Below are 11,430 nucleotides of genomic sequence, written 5' to 3'. Positions count from 1 at the left end.
AGTCCAGGACTGCTTGCTTTCAGCAAAGACCCTCTTCTGGTCAATCCATCCCCACCCAAAAGCTGTTCATTTCTTTTAACTGATCTAAAAACTCGTTGGGGCTCATGTTGGGTGGATCCAGACAGGAAGTAAGATTACCATTCCTCTCTCACCAGTTCTAGTGACTGCGTGATAAAGAAAAGTATAGATGTATAATTATAGAAGTAATAGTCAATCCGTATCTATAATCTTAGGAGAACAAGTAAAATTTTTCAATGGAAGTTCTCTGACAATCAGAGATTTGGAGCATTTTTTCATGTGTTTCTCAGCCTTTTGGATCTCTTCTGTGGTGAATATTCTGTCCATGTCTTCCCCCCATTTTTGGAGGGGGTTGTTTATTTTCTTATTGTTGATTTTTGCAAGCTATTTATATATGTTGGTTATTGAACTCTTGTCTGCACAACTTGTAATAGCCAAAACCTGGAAGCAACCCAGGTTTCCAACAACAGATGAGTGGCTGAACAAGTTGTGGTATATATACACAATGGAATACTACTCAGCTCTAAAAAATGGTGACTTCACCGTTTTCAGCCTATCTTGGATGGACCTTGGAATAATCATGTTGAGTGAAATAAGTCAGAAACAGAAGGATGAATATGGGATGACCCCCTCTCAGGCAGAAGTTGAAAAACAAGATCAGAAAAGAAAACAGAAGTAGAACCTGAAATGGAATTGGCATATCACACAAAAGTGAAAGACTCTGGGTTGGGTGGGTGGGGAGAATACAGGTCCAGGAAGGATTCAGAGGACCTAGTGGGGGTTGTATTGTTATATGGGAAACTGGGGAATGTTATACATGTACAAACTATTGTACTTACTGTTGAATGTAAAACATTAATTCCCCAATTAAAAAAATAAAAGTAAAAAAAAAAAAAAAAAGTGTCTGTCCATTGCCATCAACCAGGGGAAGAAACACCACACATCTTAACTTGGAGGGGGAAGACAGACACTGGAATTTTGTTTTTCTTTAGAGAGTGTGCTGAAACTGCCAAAAGGTGACAGGTGATGCAGAAGCAGGAAGGGCAGACAGTGATGGGCAAGAGAAGGGCAGTAGGAAAGTTTTGTCCTTGGACTCTGTGAATCAGGTTCTTCAGATTGGGCCAGGTCACATCATGGGTTGCGGGGTATTGTAGTTGTGCCATATATTTTTTGTTGTTGTTGTTGTCGTCATTGTTGGATGGGACAGAGAGAAATGGAGAGAGGAGGGAAGACAGAGAGGGGGAGAGAAAGGCAGACACCTGCAGACCTGCCTCACCACCTGTGAAGCGACTCCCCTACAGGTGGGGAGCCGGGGGCTCAAATCGGGATCTTTATGCGGGTCCTTGAGCTTTGCGCCCCTGCGACTAGCAAGCTGCACTACTGCCTGACTCCCAATTGGGCCATCTTGTGGACAGTGTCAGAGGGCAGAGTCCAAATGGTCTTGGGGATTCCGTATGAGCTGCTGGTTCTTCATGTGAAGGCTTGACATAGCTGTAAGCATTTACTTGTGAAGAAAAAAACTTGTACCAAGTTAGAAGTTTACTATAATTGATAACTGGATAATTAGAATTGGTTTAAATATCTTTATAATTTTGGAAGCTCTTTTTTTTAGTATGATTTAAGGCTGTTTAAAAAGTTTAAGTGCAATATTAGAACTTGGTTTACTGCTGGGATCTTAGTAATTTGTTTATTAATTACTTGTTTATACTCTCATATTTTAGCTATATCCCGAGGAGAGGAATTGCAGGATCATAGGGTAGGTCCATTTCTAGCCTTCTGGGAGTTCTCCAGACTGTTCTCCACAGATTCTGGACCAATTTACATTCCCAACAGCAGTGCAGGAGGGTTCCTTTGACAGCACAACCACTCCAGCATTCGTTGCTGCTACCTTTTCTGATGTATGACATTCTCCCAGGAGTGACGATAGTATCTGATAGCAGTCTTTATTTGCACTTATCTGACAATTAAACATTTGGAGCACTTTTTCATATGTTTCTTGGCCTTTTGGATCTCTTCTGTGGTGAATATTCTGTCCATGTCTTCTCCCCATTTTGGGATGGGGTTATTTGTTTTCTTGTTGTTGAGTTTGGCAAGCTCTATATATATTCTGGTTATTAGCCTATTGTCTGATGTATGGCATGTAAAGATCTTCTTCCATTCTGTGAGGGGTCTCTTAGTTTGGGCAGTGGTTTCTTTTGCTGTGCAGAAGCTTTTTGATTTGATGTAGTCTCATAGGTCTGTTGCTTGCCATATTCTTTGTAATTGGATTCATTTCAGTGAAGATGTCTTTAAAATTTATGCTGAGAAGAGTTTTAAGAGTTCTGCCAATATTTTCCTCTAAGTATCTGACAGCTTCTGGTCTAATATCCAAATCCTTGATCCACTTGGAATTTCCTTTTGTATTTGGTGAAATATAGTGATTCAGTTTCATTCTTCTGCATGGTTCAACCCATTTTTTTTTTTCAAATACCATATATTGAAGAGACTCTGCTTTCCTCATTTCATCGTCTGGGCACCTTTGTTTAAGACTAGATGTCCATAGGTGTGGGGGCTTACTTTTGGGATCTCAATTCTATTCCACTGGTCAGTATGTCTATTCATGTTCCAGGACCAAGCACTTTTGATGACAATAGCCCTATGAAACAATTTGAGATCTGGGAGTGTGATGCCTCCTTCCGTTCTTTCTTCTCATGATTGTTTTGGCAATTCAAACTCTTTTTGGTTCCAGATAAACATTTGTAGCATTTTTTCTATTCCCTTTAAAAATGTGATTGACATCTTGATTGGAATAGAATTAAATTTGTGTATGGCTCTGGGTAGTATATTCATTTTGATGATGCTAATTCTTCCAACCCATGAACATGGAATATCTTTCCACATCTTTGTGTCTTTTTCAATATCCTTGAGTAGTGACTCATAATTTTCAGTATACAAGTCTTTCACTTCTTTGGTTAGGTTTATTCCTAGATATTTTATTGCTTTTGTTGCTATAGTAAAAGGAATTGACTTCTGGATTTCAACTTCTCCTAACTTAGTGTTTGCATAGAGGAATGCCACTGACTTTTGAATGTTAATTTGGTAGCCTGACACCTTACTGTATTGCATGATAACATCTGAAATCTTGTTGCATTCCTTAGGTTTTTCTTTTTTTTTAGTTTTTTTCTTTTTTAAAAATTTTTTAATATTTATTTTATTTATTCCCTTTTGTTGCCCTTGTTTTATTGTTGTAGTTATTATTGTTGTTGTCGTTGTTGGATAGGATAGAGAGAAATGGAGAGAGGAGGGGAAGACAGAGAGGAGGAGAGAAAGATAGACACCTGCAGACCTGCTTCACCGCCTGTGAAGCGACTCCCCTGCAGGTGGGGAGCCAGGGTTCGAACCAGGATCCTTATGCCGGTCCTTGTGCTTTGCGTCACCTGCGCTTAACCCGCTGCGCTACAGCCCGACTCCCTAGTTTTTTTCTTTTAATATTTATTTATTCCCCTTTGTTGCCCTTGTTTTATTGTTGTAGTTATTATTTTTGTAGTTATTAATGACCTTGTTGTTGAATAGGACAGAGAGAAATGGAGAGAGGAAAGGAAGACAAAAGGGGGGGAGAAAGATAGACACCTGCAGACCTGCTTCACCACCTGTGAAGAGTCTCCCCTGCAGGTGTGGAGCCGTGGACATGAATCGAGATCTGTATGCCGGTTCTTGTCCTTTGTGCCACGTGAGCTTAACCCGCTGCACTACTGCCCAACTCCCTGGTTAGGTTTTTCTATTTATACTCTCATGACTTCCACATATAGGGAGAGTTTCACTGCTTCTCTTCTAATATGCATGCCTTTAATTCCTTGTTCCTGCCTGATTGCCATAACAAGAACTTCCAACAGTATGTTGAATAGTACTGGTGATAGTGGGCAGATTCCATTGCACTTGATGACAGGACTTGGGACCTGGTGGTGTCTCATCTAGAAGAGTACACATTCTGCCATTTGCAAAGACTGAGTTCAAGGTCCTCACCTGCAATGGAGATGTTTGATAAGTAGTAGAACAGTTTTGCAGGTGCCTCTCCTGCTCTCTGTTTCCATCTAGTTCACACATTCTATCAAAGAAAGGACTGCCCGAAATAGTGGAGCATCAGGACACCAAGCCCCACATAATATAGTAGTAAATACAGAAGGAATGAAAGGAGGGAAGGAAAAAGGGAGCAAGGGAGGAAGACAGAGAGAGACTAGCTTTATGGAGGAAGGAACTACCTCCATTTGGGGGAGTCTTTCTCACAGCAGTTTCTTTCACTGCTCTCCTAACCTGCTCCCTGACCCAAATGCTCAGCCTCAGGCCAAGAGCAACTAAACACTCTCTTTCCTCAGGAAATGGAAATGAGAGATATGTTCATCCCAGGCTGAGCTGTAGGAGAATGGCAGGTATGAGTATAGGGAAGGCTTTTCATGATGGCCTAGCTCTGCTTCCAGTTTGGGACCCCACACTCCTGACCCTGGGTCCTGGGTTCCCAACCTACTGATGATAAACCTACACTGGGATGGGTTCCTGCTTCAGACTGGCCCCTTATTCCTCTACTAACACCACTGACCACAAAGCCAAAGGCCATGGAGCTGATTGACAACTGTTTCTGGCCACGAAGGCTGTCCTGACGCTAAGCATGGTGGCGATGAAGGGCTGCGTGGAGACCCCAGTTGGCTGGCTGAGATGTGCTGAAGCACTAGCTGTGCTGCCCCAACCTTCCCCACTGGAGTCTCCCTGCAAGTCCACCAAAACTCACTCTTGTTTGAGTTGCAGCAGTTCTACTTGCCTCAAGACTTCCTGGCTTTGTTGCTCTTTCTTGGTCAGTTCACAATTGGCATCTTGTATTAGCAGATTCTGAGAATAGTCTTCTTGTTTTTGTAGAGATGACAGCAGCATTGGTGATCGGTCTTCGAAGATATATAAATTCTAGGATAAAAGAGGGGCAGTTCATTTCTTTGAGTTAAGCAAGAAAACAACTGATAGGCTAGTAAAATAGCTGGCTTTTATAGTGGCTGCTTTGTCATTGGTGAGAATTGGGTTTCAGATCCGTCCCCTCCACACTGAAGGAAGCCTCAGTACTCTGGTTGCATTCTCTATCTATCTAAAAGAAAAAATAATAATGTTTAATTGTGCCAATGAAGCAGCTACATGTTGAGCTCACCTGCTCAAATGTGACTCTGAGAAAAACTGATCAGAGGACATAGTTCTTTTTTTTTTCTTCCCTATGGTGTGTGTGTGTGTGTATGTGTGTGCGTGTGTGTGTTCATGTGTGTCTGTGCCTGTACGTGTGTGTGTGTGTGTGTGTGATCAAACCTCAAGTCCACAGGTGTGCAACCACAGAGTCTTCCACTAAGCTCTACCGCTGGCCCAAAGCCCTGCATGTTGAACAAAGGCAATACTCTGGACTATCTAGTATGTCCAGAATTGTCAGTTTAACTAGATAATGGTTTGAAAATAGGACAATTTAGGCAAATAAAAAAAGAAGCCATAGTGACTAAAAACATGAAAATGATGGTCAAACATCTGAAATGAGTTTTCTTGCACCTTCTGCACCTACAGCTCACCTTAGGGTCTTACTCAGGTGGAGACCTCAGTTCTGGGGGTGTGGGAGGGGCCCAAGATTCTATGGAATGATTTCCCACCCAGAGAGGAAGTGTCACTCTTGTAAAGCCCACTGGCATCCCTTCAATCTTCCCTCCAGAGGGTGGGTTCAAACATTCCCAGACAGGGTTATATGCAAGAGAGAGGCAGAAACAACTCTTATGTAAAAGTGGCATTTCTGGTTCATGTGTGCTTTCTTTTTTTTTTTTAATTTTTTTAATATTTATTTTATTTATTTATTCCCTTTTGTTGCCCTCTTTGTTTTATTGTTGTAGTTATTATTGTTGTTGTTGTTGGATAGGACAGAGAGAAATGGAGAGAGGTGGGGAAGACAGAGAGGAGGAGAGAAAGATAGACACCTGCAGACCTGCTTCACCGAATGTGAAGCGATTCCCCTGCAGGTGGGGAGCTGGGGTTCGAACCAGGATACTTATGCCGGTCCTTGTGCTTTGCGCCACCTGCGCTTAACCCGCTGACCTACAGCCCGACTCCCTCCTGTGTGCTTTCACAGCATCTGGGATTCCGAGGTTTTTAGCTGCATTCTTCATGAACTGTTTTTTTTTTTTTTTTTTTTTTACTGTAGCCCAACATTACAGGGAAAATAAAATAAATAAAAAATTAATGAATAAATAAAACACATGCTGGAAATGTAGTTCTTTTTGTGGACTACTAGTCTTTCTCTACAAAGGCTATGTTTCATAGGAGTCCAAATTATGAGCTTTTCTGTTTTTTGTTTTTTTCCTAGCTGAGAAGAGGTTTTTCAGTCAAGGCATTTGTTTTTCAAACATAAGGTCAGGCTCAAGCAAGCCAAGCAGAATGGCACCTGAAAATGTGTGACTGTCTATGTTCTTCCCTGCACTCATGCAACAGAGTAGAGTAAACCCTCCATTCATCCTCCAAACCCCTCCCCAATGCATTTATATAAGCTGTGAAGAGATCAGAAAGTAGCATCAGCTCCAAAATGTAGTGCATCAAACATGCCTTTAGTCTTTTCCTGGAAACCAGGTCATGACCCAAACTTAATTCTCACATGAAATGCATGATTTGGCACACTGTCAGGCAGACATGCTCGGGACATCTGCAGTGGCCTTGTCTTGTCTGCTGCCCCTGCTGCACCACCTCTCAGTCAAAGCATTGCACCACCTGGTTCTTGAACACAGCGTCCTTGTCTTCATTATCTGGTATCTCCATAGAATCTTCTTGGTCTCTGGATCCTTTTTTTTATGTTTCCTCTCAGCAGTACAGCAGACTGTTGGCCTTGGCACGATGCATGCACCCATAGCACAGCTCCTACAATGACACCAAGGGTCTGCTCTTACCTTTTTCTTTCTTACCTTCAGAATTCTTCCTGTGCTCTCCCAAGACTGGATTACTCCAGGACTGTGTTTGATAAAAAGGTGTATGAACAACAATCAGTACAATGTGTTTGATAGGCTTAGACCTCCAGTTGCAGGAGTGGCCACAATTCTGCTTGAAGTTCAGGGTCTATGTCAACTGAGACTCCTTGTTCTCCCAGCCCTATTTGTGTTCAGTGGCAGACACCCCATCCTTTGCTTGTCTTGAGAGACCAGTACCTGTTCTGCTTTCTCAGGATCCTTACAAGTTGTAGTCTCAGAGGTCTTAGGTTCTGTTTTGGTGTTCTTTGATGGACTGTTGTATGCTATAGGAAAACAACAACTATACAATTTCACATCTAGAGTAATGATCATCTTAGAAGCAAATATAGCCAATGGAAGTTGTCTCAGTGGTTCTTTTCTGGGATCTGCATTGCAGAGGTTAGGGATCTATGTGTCTGATAAGCCTGGACTTCAATCCCAGCATGCTTGCTTACAATTGACTTTTGAGCATTACAGACAACACTGTCTCAGGCATAGGAAATGCAGTGAGCACACACACACACACACACACACACACACACACACACACACACACTCTGCCTGTGGAATTAACATTCTAAAGCAAAGTTACTAAACAAGGTAAGTGAAGTCTCTAGTGTATTTGGAACTGCTGATGACCATGCAGCCCTAGCTTCCTCCTGAGAGACTGTGAGCCCTGGACATCCCTACTGTCTTCATTTTGGAGCACAAATGCTGGAACACTATAGGAAGGCATGAATGGAAATATCTAATATTCCTAAATCAAGATACAACTCAAAATACATTTAGTATAGTTTGCACTCCCCCCCCCAAAAAAAAAAAAACAGCCTGTTACCTTTTGGTTCTTGTTTTTGTAAAGACAGACTTATGAAGCACAATGTGATAAGCAATGTTACAGGTGCAATATTTCCAGAGGCTGCGATGGGTTTTTAACCTAGAAGTCTAGGTAGAAAGTTGACTGCAGAATTAAGAGAGAGAGAGAGAGTTGGTTTCCTTACAATCTTTTTATTTGAGGCTTTAGAGGTCCTATAGATACACTGAAGAGAGAATAATACAATAGGAACCTATAACACATTCTTACTCTACAACAACAGTGCTAAGTGCTTAATATAATGCATAATGGGCCAAGGAGAGAGGATAAGTGGCTATGCAAAATTATTTTTTGTGTCTGATGCTTTGAGGTGACAGGTCATCGGCATAGATGAACTTCCTTGAAGAAGTTTCTGGGAGGTCATTGATGTAAATATTAAATAGCGTAGGAGCCAGAACAGAGCCCTGGGGGAGGCCACTTGAGACAAGTCTCCATCTGCTAGAGTTGTCACCCAGATGCACCCGGAATCTTCTGTTTTGGAGAAGAAATGATATAGTGTTGGCCACCCATGGAGGCAGGCATCTTGAGATCTTGACTAGGAGACCACGGTGCCAGACCGTGTCATAGGCTGCTGTGAGATCAACAAAGAAAGCACCCGACTTTAAATTCTTCTGTAATCCATTTTCAATGTAAGTTGAGAGGGCTAGGGCTTGTTCGCAGGTAGATCTTCCTGGGCGGAAACCAGCTTGGGCGGGTGATAGGAATTTCTCTGTAAGATGAGAAATACGTGACATCTGCTGTGCAACTCAGGCATCAAAGTTCGACATCCTCAAGGAAACACTCACGAAAGACATGTCTCTGATATCTGATTACTGTAAAAAATGGCGACTAATCCCTAGCACTGCAAAAATGGTATCATTTGTTTTCCATCTACACCATGCCTCGGCCTCGCGTGAGCTTAATGTGCAGCTTGGCGATACGAGAATCCGGCATGAAGCCCAGCCAGTCTATCTTGGCTTTACTCTCGATCGCACTCTGTCATTTCACAAACATCTCATAAAAACTGCAGCAAAGGTGGGCGCGAGGAATAACATCATTGCAAGACTGGCCAGCTCCTCATGGGGCTTGAGCGCTTCCACACTACGATCATCATCTCTGGCATTATGCTATTCCACTGCAGAATACTGTGCCCCAGTATGCTTCCGTAGCCCCCATGTCCACTTGGTCAATTCCAAATTATATTCCTCCATGAGGATAATTTCTGGAACCATCCATTCCACCCCAGTTCCATGGCTGCCAGTTCTTAGCAACATCGCCCTACCAGATATTCGTCGGGATGCGGTATCATCTAAGTTCATTTCCCACGTCTATGCTCGACCGGACCTGCCAATATATGCGGATATCTTCGCCCACCCTGTCCAACGCTTGACATCTCGTCACCCAATCTGGTCCCCTATGCCTACACTGAACTTTTCTGTTCCAGTCTCTTGGATTCAGAGTTGGCAGTCAGCTGAGGTAAAGAACAAACACCTCATCACAGACCCCTGCAAGCGTCAACCCGGCTTTGACTTAGCACGTTATGATTGGGCCCTCCTCAGTCGCTATTGAACAGGCCATGGCTGGTGCGCCGCTATGTTCCATCGCTGGGGGGCCAGAGATGACCCGAACTGCCCCTGCGGCTACAGACAGACTATGACCCACATAGTCAACGACTGCCACCTCTCCAGATTCAAAGGAGGTCTCGAAACTTTACATCAGGCTCAACCTGACGCTCTTGACTGGCTACAGAAGAAGGGCAAACGCTAGAAGAAGAAGAAGGTGACAGGTTCAGGTCCTGGCAGAGGGGGGAGAGATAGAGAGAGAGGAAGAGAGAGAGAGAAATAGGGGAGATAGGAGAGAATGAAAGAAGATTGCATAAATAGCAACTTAAGATAACAAAGAAAATCTCTAAATCGAAGGACCAGTCATCAAAAGGTTGTCTGACAACTTGTAGGTATCTTGAGCACCTTAAAAAAAAAAAAAACAACAACAACAAAAAAAACTTTGGATTTCTCCATATGCTTCAAGCAAAGTCACATGAGCCACAGACATGAGGACCCTACTATTTTCTATTAAGCCACATAGCTCAGTTTAGAACTACAACTCAAGATATATATAATGGAACACGGTACATTCAGCTCACTTGATGCATTGCTGTTATCTACCTAGGCCATCCTCCTTACCTAGCAGATATCTGAACTTTGACTCTTTTAAGTAGCAGAGAGTCAGCAAAGAGTCTTAGATGAGACTCTCAGGGATTAGAGTTAAGGTGAGATAGAAAATTCCAGAAATCTACTAGCTGGCTTGTTCCTTAAGTCTATTTCATTCTGTACTTCATGGATATATTCAATTGAATCCTGTTGCTTTTTTACCAAGCTGATTTCTGGGGAGTGACAATTTTGAAGTTAGAACAGAAATATAACAAACTCTGCCAACCACTTTTTCAGAAGAGATCAGAATTGTTGGCCAATATGCCAAAGTTTGGGGTAACATTTGTCAACCACCCACAAGTGTCTACACTGCTTGGGGAAGAGGATGAAGAGGCACTGCATTACTTGACAAGAGTTGAAGTGGCAGTATTCAAAGATAGTAAATCAGGTAATAGAACAGACTTCTATTTTGTTGAAAACCCTTACTTTGAAAATAAAGTTCTCTTCAAAGAATTTTATCTGAATGAGAGTGGTGATCCTTCTTTTGAAGGATCCACTGAAATCAAATGGAAATCTGGAAAGGATTTGATCAAATGTTCAAGTCAAACACAATATAAAACCAACAGGAAGAGACAGCATGAGGAACCAGAGACCTTCTTCACCTGCTTTATTGACCATTCTCATGCAGATGCAGGTGAGTTAAGAGAGGTCATTGAAGATGGTATCTGGCCAAATTCACTACAATACTACTTGGTTCCTGATATGGATGATGAATAAGGCGAGGGGGAAGGTGATGATGATGATGATGAAGAAGAAGAAGAAGAAGAAGAAGAAGAAGAAGAAGAAGAAGAAGAAGAAGAAGAAGAAGAAGAAGAAGAAGAAGAAGAAGAAGATGAGAAGATATGAAGAAGTGGGAGCCTGGTGGTGGTGCACTTGGTTGAGCTCACATGTTACAATGCACAAAGACCTGGGTTCAAGCCCCCAATTCTCACCTGCAGGGGGGAGATCTTCACAAGTGGTGAAGCAGTACTGCAGCTGTCTCTCTGTCTCTCACCCTCTCTATCCCTCCCTTCCCTCTTGATTTCTGACCATCTCTATCCAATTAACAAATAAAAATAATATTTTTTTAAAAAAAGAAGATATGAAGAAGGAGACGAGGATGAAGGAGAAGAAGATGGTGATGAGGGGGAGGAAAGAGAGGAAGATGAAGGAGATGACTAATGAAACACTGATTAATTCCTGCATTTTTAAATTTTCTCCTGTCCCTGGGAGCTAGTTGCAGTCTTTATTTTTTTCTGTTTTTTTCTCTCCCCTTGTACACAATCACCCTGTCTTTGAGGTCTCATCTCTCCTTTATACAATAGTTATCAACTTATTGGGGGGGAGGATACCTTGACAGAATACAGTTGAAAAGAATCTCTATCCTTTT

At 42.3% G+C, this 11,430-nt stretch overlaps 1 pseudogene; it reads left to right on the top strand.

Annotated features, from left to right (window-relative positions):
* Positions 1-7,326: 7,326 nt before the first annotated feature.
* LOC132533735 (protein SET-like) lies at positions 7,327-11,222 on the top strand (annotated as a pseudogene).
* Positions 11,223-11,430: the final 208 nt, after the last annotated feature.

Source organism: Erinaceus europaeus, chromosome 17 (genome assembly GCF_950295315.1).
Source record: "Erinaceus europaeus chromosome 17, mEriEur2.1, whole genome shotgun sequence".
NCBI lineage: Eukaryota > Metazoa > Chordata > Mammalia > Eulipotyphla > Erinaceidae > Erinaceus > Erinaceus europaeus.
The sequence above is the reverse complement of the archived record's forward strand: the minus strand, read 5'-3'. Positions and strand labels throughout refer to the sequence as shown.